Source organism: Nicotiana tomentosiformis, chromosome 8, assembly GCF_000390325.3.
Source record: "Nicotiana tomentosiformis chromosome 8, ASM39032v3, whole genome shotgun sequence".
In the NCBI taxonomy this organism is placed as follows: domain Eukaryota; kingdom Viridiplantae; phylum Streptophyta; class Magnoliopsida; order Solanales; family Solanaceae; genus Nicotiana; species Nicotiana tomentosiformis.
This window is the reverse complement of record NC_090819.1, coordinates 40,360,591-40,371,053: the sequence shown is the minus strand read 5'-3', so window position 1 is coordinate 40,371,053 and position 10,463 is coordinate 40,360,591. Positions and strand designations below refer to the sequence as shown.

Sequence of the window (10,463 nt, the reverse complement as noted above, 5' to 3'; positions counted from 1 at the left end):
CGTCCAGCCTCTCATCTGTCTTGATAATGAATGCCTTCATTAGATCCTCTAGATCAGGCTGAATAGGCTGTTGAGGCTGAAACTGCTACCTCTATTGATTTTGGTATGCTAGAGCTCCTTGTCCCTGAGGCCTAGAGTTATTTTGTTGCCAAGCTTTCGCAGTACCTCCACGTGAACTCCATGAAATATCGGGGTGCCTCTGACCCATTGCATTAAAATTGTAATTTCCCATAGCATTCACTTCTTCAGTTGAGGCTTGACACTCATAAGAAGGGTGTCCTCTTCCGCATATATCACAAGCTACGTGAGGCTCATTTTATATCGAGGCTTACGTCAGCTTTCGTATTTCTTAAGCCATAACATCAAGATGTACCTGCATAGATGTAGTAGCATCAACTTTGTGAACACCAGTCGACCTTCTTCTTTCAGCACTCTTAGAGGGCCACTGATTTGCATCTTCAGATAACTCATCAAGAATTGTAACTATCTCCTCTGGAGTCTTCTTCATCAACGGGCCTCCAGCTGCATTGCTCAATGTTCTACGTGACGCCGGTGTCAATCCATCCCAAAAGTCCTAGAGTTGCATCCAGAGTTCAATTCCGCTATGTTGACACTTTTGAACAATCTCCTTAAACCTCTCCCATGCTTCAAAAATAGTCTCGGTCTCTTTCTGGAAGAAGTTACAGATTTCTTTTCTAAACTTGCCCATCTTAGCTGAGGAGAAATATTTATCAACGAATTTTCTGGTCATCTCCTCCCATGTTCTAATTGATCCCGTGGGTAAGCTTCGAAGCCACTGCTTCTCATCACCTTTGAGTGTGAAGTGGAATGCCCTTAAGTATAATTCATCTTGTGATACAACATTGTATTGAAAGGTATTCATAATCTCCTCGAAGTTCATCAGATGTGTATTTGGATCTTCGTTCATCTTCCCTCTAAAGACACAACAATTCTGAAGGGTTTGAAGCAACCCTTGCTTTAATTCGAAATTGTTAGCTGCAATTAGAGGTGGTCTAACACTTGATAATCCTTGATTGTAGACTAGTCTAGCATAATCACCCAATGATCTTCCAGGCATGGGAGCTTCATTTCCGAACTGGTCTGCAGCGAAGGGTTGATTCTGAGCAATTCTCCGACCCCTCTCTTCTTCATAGATAATCTGTGCATCTCTCATAGATGCTTCTTCAACATCCCGTGCAGCTTTTTTCCGTTGTTGGGCTGCCTCTCTTGAAGCCAAATCTACATTATCATCACCGTTTCCAGCCATAGTTTCTTTGGTTGAGGATTGCCTAACATTTTTTGATGTCTCGGTGAGATCTCTTTCCTTCCTCAGCTTTCCTAATTGTTATTCTATCTCTGGCTCGTATGGTAGCAATTCTTTCACAGAAGCTCGAGTCATGCACCACTCTAAACCTGTAACCTGCGCATATTCAACGAACACCAAACATAAAAAGAGAAAAATCAAATAAAATAAAAAGAAAAATTCCTGAATTAGTACTATAAACTATTTCAAACACTATTGATTGCCAATCTCCGGCAATGGCACCAAAATTTGACGAGCTCGAAACACACACTTAAATTATGCTCTCTAATCAAATATAGTATAGTATAATATCGTATCCACAGGGATTGGATTTAAATAGTATTCTTGTAGTTTCTAGCTTGGTTTCTATCCAAGATGATCAACAGTTGAGATTAATAAAATGTCTAACTAAAATTAACTAAGAATCTAAATCTATTGACTAATGACAATCGAAACAAGGAATAAGCAAGAAGGTTATCAATGGGAGAAGATACGGTTTTGATAGGATAGGTGTAAGATAATTATTTGGGATCTAACTCTAGATAATTCACTTCTAATGTTCAAGTGAGTCTCTCGAATTCACTTAATTATTAGTTCAAATATTCATCAAACACTTCTCTCTCGATTAAGTCTTAACCTCACACGATGAACCACTTTAAGCATATGAAGATATGCAAGAATGTGTAGTGGATTGGTCTTTAAGAAAACCTCTTTCGACTATTCTCCTAACTAGGTTTAATTAATGATTCAACTAGCCTCTTTAGATTACTAATAAGAATTAATGAACTCAACCAACAATATAATGCAAAGATATAACAAGTTATGCCTCTCTCAATTGCATGAACTAGTGAATATAGATGCAATAATTAAATCACCCAAAATGCTTTAATACATAGAACTAGAGTTATAATCCACAAACAATCATCAATACACCAAATCCATCAAACCCTAAAGAGAACTACTCCATAGATATGGAGCAATTCATCACAATTAAAATTAAAGTATAGGAAAACATAAATTCGATCCAAACTCGGGTCTTAAGTGAGGAAGGAATGATGAACTCCTTGTGCTTTTGCTCTTCTAACTCCTCCTTGGGTCGAATATGTGTCAAACGTCCAGAAAATAATGTTTTCCGTGTATTTGTACCAAGTAGGGTTGGGCCCAGATGAAACCACCTTCTCCTAGCCGAAATAGGAAAATAACTCTGTAAACAATGCACAGGCACGCCGCATGGGGTGACGCGCCATGCGGGGCATTAATGGGGAAATCCAGAGAGCTATGTTCTGATAGACAAAAAGAAATTGCACACCCGTGGCGCCTTACGCACCGTGGCAGTGGGGATTTCTTAGAGTACAGATCAAACTTCGATTTTTGACGTCCAGACTTGGTCCTCGACCCTTGAACACAATCCCGGCTTAATCCTTTGGGCTTTTACTTAGACTTCAAAGCTCCAAATACCTTGGATTAGCTCCACAACATCTACATAGCTCGGAATCACTCCTACATGACATAAAACACACAATAAGTGCAAAACACTATCAATTAAAGCTCAAATATGAATAAAGTGCAGTGAATTAGAGTGCAATAAGTAACTAAAATATGAGATTATAGTCTACCATCACTGGTCCATAGAACATTTCTTCCAGCGAGAGGCTATCATCGACTACTTTGTGGGTGTCAGCAACATGATCCGCAGCCACAACGAGATGATGAGACATTGGGTCTCCCCACATGGGCAAGAAGAGCGAAGGGAAATGCTGACTAATCTAAGTGGAGAAGGGGTCAATTGGAAGTTGTCATGATTATGAGGGAATCTTAAGGACTCCTCAGACATACTTCATTGAGATGATCAGACTTGAGGGCATTCAACCATACTCACCCCTACGGGTTCTCAGACAGTTCGGGATGATCCAAGATGTGCCTCTATGGACAAGGACAACGCTATATGAGGATGAGTACAATAGACAGATTCCAATTCCTAAGATAAGAAGGCTCCAAGAAGATTGGAACGATCTGGTCACAATGCCGATGGGTCAAAACTCATGGTGCACTTCGGAGTATTATGTTTGCATCATCGAGGAAGACGAGCTAGCCCGACCAAGCATAGAGGGTATAGCCTGGCTAGAGGACACAGTGGCTGGTTTGCAAATCTACCATGAGATTCTGCCACATTACCTTATGACTACCTCAATGCACCATCAAGTGGTCCCAGGATCCATCAATCACATGTTGCCACCCGCTGAAGATGATGACTGGGTAGTGGAGTGCATTCAGATAGAGTCTGGGACAGATATGGAAAAAGATCAAGAGGAAGGGTCTGAGTTCAACGATGACTAAGAGGAGTTTGAAGAAGATCCGAAGGAAGTGCCAGAAGAAGAAGAGGAGATGAGAAACGATTCCGGAGATGGTTACTATAAGTTGGTTGATTTCCCTTTCTTTCCCCCTTTGTACCCTTATCCCTAGTTTTTCTTACTTTCCTAAAGGGCAAGTTTTTTAAGCCCATGCAGTTCTATGAATATCGGGAATAGTGATGTAATATTTGTTCTCACTTATCTCAGTCCAAACATTATCAATAAAAACAAAACTTGCTTCGGATCTAAATGTGTCAAGTCCAATTGTTTGTCAAACATCTTCGATTTAGGCCTACTTCCAGCAATGAGAGGTCCCACGAGTCCTAGGAAAATCTCTAGCCTAAATGCATGAATTAATTACTTTGTGTGATTTCCTGCTTGTATAAATTAAACTGACTTCTGTTCCTTTTCTTTTTCTTTTTTCTTGTGTTTTCACTTTATTATTACTCCCCAAAAGTAAGTTGGTTTGTGTCGACCCGAAACAGGCTGAACCACCGTAGAATCTAAGATCGAAGGGAAAGATGTCAATTACAGAAAATCCGACTAAGCATGCTCTCATCATAGCCAATGGCCATGGGTGATCGGAGAGAAGGACGATACTAGAAATAATGAACACGTGGCCAAGATGGCCCATGAGATGGAGTCTTTAAGGGAGGAAGTAAAGCATATTAGGGAACTAGCACCTCTGCTCGTGGAAACGCTCCCTCAACCACCTCTCTTTCCTTATTTGGATTCAACCCCCGACAACTTTCCTTCCACATCACGCCAGAACAACAACACCCCAACTTCAGTCCCCACAATTCAAGTCCTACCTCAAGTAACCCCCACAAAACCACCAAATCCCTCTATCCACACTCCATACGTACTACAGTACGTTCAAACACCACAAAACCCGCCTATCACCACCAACGCAACTCACACCCCTTCTCGTGACGGAGTCACTTTTATCACTCACCCAAATCAGCACATACATGTGGCACATAGTGTCGCCCATGAGCGATATGTTCCTTATGTATATGCAGTTTATGAACCCACCTTTATAGCGCCGGTCACGGTCAAGGTGCCTTATGAGATTTACCAATACGCCGAGATGGAGAGGGAAGCTAGGTGTAAAGAAGAGGAGTCAGTATATGTGCAGATGCAAATCTTGAGAAAATAAATGAAGAACCTCAAAGTCGCCTGGGTAGTGAAAGTTTGGACTACGAGGTTCTGTGTATCCATCCGGATATGGATATGCATGTGGGATATAAGCCTCCAAAGTTTGATATCTTCGATGGGACGGGTGATACCTACGCATATTTGAGGGCATATTGCGGCAAGTTAGTCGGAGTGGGGAGGAATGAGAAGCTAAGAATGAAGTTACTCATAAGGAGCCTGACGGGAGAAGAACTCACCTGGTATACTCGTCAAGATCCACGAAACTGGAGAACCTGGCAAGATATGGCGGAGGACTTCATGAATCGTTTACGATTCAACAAATAGATCAATCCTGATAGGTTTGCACTGGTGAACCTATAAAAAAAGCCATCCGAGTCATTCCAAGAATATGCACGTCGGTGGAGGTCAGAGGATGCTAGGGCGTAACCTCCGTTGGACGACAGTGAATTAACCAAGTATTTTATCAGAGCCTAGGAAGAGATATACTTCGAGAAAATGATGGGAATGATGGGATAGAAATTTTCCGAGCTGGTCAAGATGGGAGATTTCCTAGAAGAAGGTATAAAATCTGGTAAACTACAATCCATGGCAAAACTGCAAGCGGCCAGCAAAGTGGTCCAATTAGGGTCAATCGGTAGCGGGGAGAATAAGAAAGAAGAGGTCTCAGCAGTCGTCCCTTATTTTCAACCCAACTCATATTACAGAAACACTACCTATTCCCTAAACAACCATTCACCACTACTCGCTTACGCTCCAGTCTATAACACCCAGCTATATTACCACCCCCAACCTCAATACAACCCTCCTCAAGCCCACAACAACCCGAACCCACAATGACTATATGGCCCTGTCCAAGCCACCACCCATCAAAACCGTCCCACTTATGCACCACGCCCTCGTCCAAATTTTGAAGAAAGGGGCCTCAGAAATTATACCCCGATTGCTGAGCCCCTAGCCCAATTATTCGAAAGATTGAGAAGAGAAGGATTGATACATCGTGGAAGGAAGGGTTCCTAAGTATCCTTCCAACTAAAAGGTTTTGTATGCAACTAAAAGTTGTCGGTTTCTCCCCCTCCTTTCTTTTCTAATAGAAAAACCAAATATCACTTTTGTATGTTGCTCTGGAACTACGCCGACTTGATTTCCTCAGGAAGGAATACATAGGCAATCCTCATCGAATTCAGTCATCTTTTGTAATTGAACTACGTTCTGGCCTGATTCCATTTGAATACGCAGGCGGTCTGAGTCAGACTCGGTCATTTTATTTCATTTTTAATCCCATCATTATGCATATTGTAATTGAACTACGTCTTGAGCTAATTCCATTTGGATACGTATACTGCCTTAGTCAGGCTTGGTCATCTTCATCATATTTTGTCATCCTCCACGAACTACGTTCAGACCTAATTCTGTTTTGGATACGTAGGAAACCTGAGAGGTTACGGTTACAACCTTAGGAAAACCTTTGTAATGCATTACTTTGAATTAGAATGTAGTCGCAACGGCAAGCAGTCACATTGTCCAGCATCGCGAAGGATCGACATCAACGGGACAGAGTTTTCAAGAAGAGACGCTCGCGTGTGGAGAACTTTTCGTAGCATGTCATAATCCGAAAGGACAGAACTTGTCATAAAACAAAGCTTTTCAAAATTGTTTTTTCTAAAAAATACAGTAATTTATTCCACCTACCGAATCTCGTGGTGTAGCCATATCAAGGGCTGGGGAAAACCAACACTGTGGTCGACAGAAACCAACTTGCCCGCTCCTACTAAAAATTTTTCTTTGAGTGCAGGATCAACAGGAAGCAAGGAAATTGTAACGACCCGGCCGGTCGTTTCGAGAGTTATAACCCTGTTTTCCCCATTCCTACTTCTTTTGTGTTATTGAGCTATATTATGTTATATCGGGTTAGTTGGTTCGAGTCTGGAAGGAACTCGGGGTGAAATGAGACACTTAGTCTCATAATTGAAATTTTAAGTTAGAAAAGTGGACCGGATATGGACCTATATGTAAACGACCTCGGATTTGAATTTTGATGATTCTAATAGCTCCGTATGGTGATTTTGGGCTTAGGAGCGTGTCCAGAATATTATTTGGAAGTCCGTAGAGGAATTAGGCTTGAAATGCTGAAAGTTTTTATTTTTGAGAAGTTTGACGGGGGGGTTGACTTTTTGATATCGGGGTCGAAATCTGATTCTAAAAATTGGAATACCTATGTTATGTCATTTAGGACTTGTGTGCAAAATTTGAGGTCAATCGGACGTGATTTGATAGGTTCCGGAGTTGTTTGTAGAAATTAGAAATTTCAAAGTTCATTAGGTTTGAATTGGGGTGTAATTCATGGTTTTAGCGTTGTTTGAGGTGATTTGAGGATTCGACTAAGTTCGTATGATGTTTTAGGACTTGTTGGTATATTTGGTTGAGGTCCCGAGGGCCTCGGGTGAGTTTCGGATGGTTAACGGATTAAAAATTGAACTAGAACAGCTGCTGCAATTTCCTTCTGTTGGAAATTGCTTCTACCCAGAATCGAGCCCAGATCGAGCTCAGGGTTAATGGCCACGATCGAAGCCCAGATCGAGCTCAAGTTCGAGGGCCACGATTGAGCCTAGGGTCGAGGGTCACGGTCGAAGGCATGATCAAGCTCAAGGTCGAGGGCCACGATCGAAGCCCAGATCGAGCTCAAGGTCGAGGGCCATGATCGAGCCCAGGGTCGAGGGTCACGGTCGAAGGCATGATCGAGCTCAAGGTCGAGGGCCACGATCGAAGCCCAGATCGAGCTCAAGGTCGAAGGCATGATCGAGCCCAGGGTCGAGGGTCACGATCGAAGGCATAATCGAGCCCAGGGTCGAGGGTCATAATCGAGGGCCAGGACCGAGAACCAGGATCGAGGACCACGATCGAAGGCCAAGATCGAGGCAGAACCGAGGATATCTGGGCAGAATTATTATAAATGGGGGCTTCGTCCCATTTGCCATTTTTGACAAATTGGAGCTTGGGGAGAGGCGATTTTTGATAAATTTTCAAGGAAAACTTGAGGTAAGTCCCTTGTGATCATTTCTACTCCATAATATTGAATTATCATCGAGTAATCCGACTAGATTACATGATTTTGAGGCGTAAATCAGAGATTGAAAATTAGAAATTTGGAAATTAGATTTGTAGATTTGAGGGTCGAGTTGAGGTCGGATTTTGGTAAAATTGGTATGGGTAGACTCGTGGTTGAATGGGCTTTCGGATTTTGTAACTTTTGTCGGGTTCCAAGACGTGGGCCCCACAGGCAAATTTTGAGCCAATTTCGGGTTTTGGTCTAATTTTGAAGCTTTTCTTGTGGAATTCATTCCATTAGCGTATATTGATGGTATTATACTGATTGTGAATAGATTTGGAGCATTTGGAGGCCGAGTCCAGAGGCAAGAGCATTGCGGGGTAGAGATTTGACCGGTTTGAGGTAAGTAACGATTGTAAATCTAGTCCTGAGGGTATGAAACCCCGGATTTTGTATCATTCTACTATTTTTAGTGATGCACATGCTAGGTGACGGGCGTGTGGGCGTGTACTGTTGGGGATTTGTGACTTGGTCCGCCCCGTAGCAACTGTAAAGTTGCATACTTTGTTGAAACCATTGATACTTATACGATTTAGAAAGATTTGATGTAAATTGGGCTGAATGCCATGTTTGGGCCTTGCGCCAATGCTGTTTGGACCCTTAGGGGCTGTTTCTTACCATCCTCTCATTGTTTTCGATTGAAAATCTATACTCAGTCATGTTTATACTTTTTTACCGCATAACTCAGTTTTATGACTCTATTTTGATGTATATAAATGTTTTGGGCCGAATGCCTTGTTTTACTGAAATGCCCGAGAGGCTTGAGTTACTTATGACTGAGTGAGGCCGAGGGCTTGATTTGTGAGGATGAGTGTGGATCGGGGCTGCCCGCTTGCAGCATACTTATGATTTAGTGAGGCCGAGGGCCTGATTGGTGAGGATGAGTGTGGATCAGGGCTGCCCGCTTGCAGCATACTTTATTATTATCGCACGTGAGTTGTCCGTGCAGATTATAGCGCTTGGGCTGAAGGAGCCCCTCCGGAGTCTGTACACACCCCCAGTGAGCGCAGGTACCTACTGAGTGCGAGTGTCGAGTGCTGAGTGACTGGGAGGCAAGAGTGATTGTGAGGTATGCCCGAGTGGCAAGAGTGATTGTGAGGTATGCCCGAGTGGCAAGAGTGATTGTGAGGTATGCCCGAGTGGCACGAGTGACTGTGAGGTCTGCTCGAGTGGTTGTTTATGATTTCATCATTTTTGCTCACCTTTGCATTGAGCCTTTGTTTGAAAAACTAAAGGAAAATAAAAATAATTTTTATTGGAATTGGGTTTAAACAAGATGTTTGATTCAAATACTGATTTTTAAGAGCATGTGGTATTTTACTGAGATTTCTTGATATGAACGTTATATGCTTTATTGCTCGTCACTACTGCTCAGTCTTTATTTATTGTTGTTACTTACTGAGTTGGCGTACTCACGTTACTCCCTGCACCTTGTGTGCAGATCCAGGTGTGGCTGGACACGGTAGCGGTTATTGAGTGTTCTGGTTGCAGATTTTCTTGGAGATAGCAAGGTAGCTGTTTGGCGATCGCAGCCCCTGCTCTTCTCCCTCTTATCTTCCTCTAGTAGTATTTAGCTATTCTTCCAGGCTGAGTTAGCCTTGATATTGTTAGACAGATTATAGTAGATGCTCATGACTAGTGACACCCCGATGTCGGGCTTTTCGTTTCCGCACTTCTATTTTTCTTTGATTTGAACTCTTTAAATGGAGGTTTTTATGTTAAATAACCTTGAAATTATCTTTGAAATGAAAATATCATTTTATTTTGGAAATGAGTCGGCTTGCCTAGTTCCACGATAGGCGCCATCATGACAGGGGGTTACTTTTGGGTCGTGACAGAAATGTTGAGACCACACTGGGGAAAATGACGGATCTGCCACTTTCTCAGGATTATCTCCCTTTATTACTTGAATTTTCTGGTACAACCAAAGCTAATCCTTGAATCCTTTGCAGGTACCTTGGAGTCAGACCGCTGATGCGGAAAAGGCACATTGTACATAGCAAACTTCCTGCTTAACCAATTGGAGAACCTTATACAAAATGAACCACTGGCTTCACCAATATAAGCCCGGTAGATAGCAAACTGCCTGCTCAATGAATCAGAGTGCCTTGTACAAACGAGTCATCAGCTTCACCAATTAAAGTCCTGTATATAGCAAACCATCAGCTCAATCGATCGGAGTGCCATATACAAATCAAACGTCGGCTTCGCTAATCAAAGCCTTGTATATAGAAAACTGTTCATTCCGCCAATGGAACAATCTGCACTGCCGTTCCGTCGCAACGGAGGCCAGAATAGACAGTCGCAAACCTCGTCACCGATGTTCTGCTAATCGTGGCCGCAACTTAGCTTTGCAATCAAGAGTATCTCTTGGGCATGATTTTCTTTCCTTTGTTATTACCTTGAATGTTTCATGTTTTGCTCATGCATCTTCAGGCATGATTACGGTTTAATTCAATCACTCCCAATCGGTGATTATTTTACATTTTTCTCAATGCAAAGCTCTCCCAACAAGTGGAGACGCACTCTACAAAACAAGCTCTCC

The 10,463-nt window shown here is 42.4% G+C and overlaps 1 non-coding gene across 1 annotated transcript; it reads left to right on the top strand.

The window, feature by feature from the left end:
- The first annotated feature begins 596 nt into the window (after positions 1-596).
- On the top strand, positions 597-703 carry LOC117280162 (small nucleolar RNA R71). The gene has a single exon (XR_004510642.1). It is a non-coding gene; the product is annotated as a small nucleolar RNA R71 (small nucleolar RNA).
- Positions 704-10,463: the final 9,760 nt, after the last annotated feature.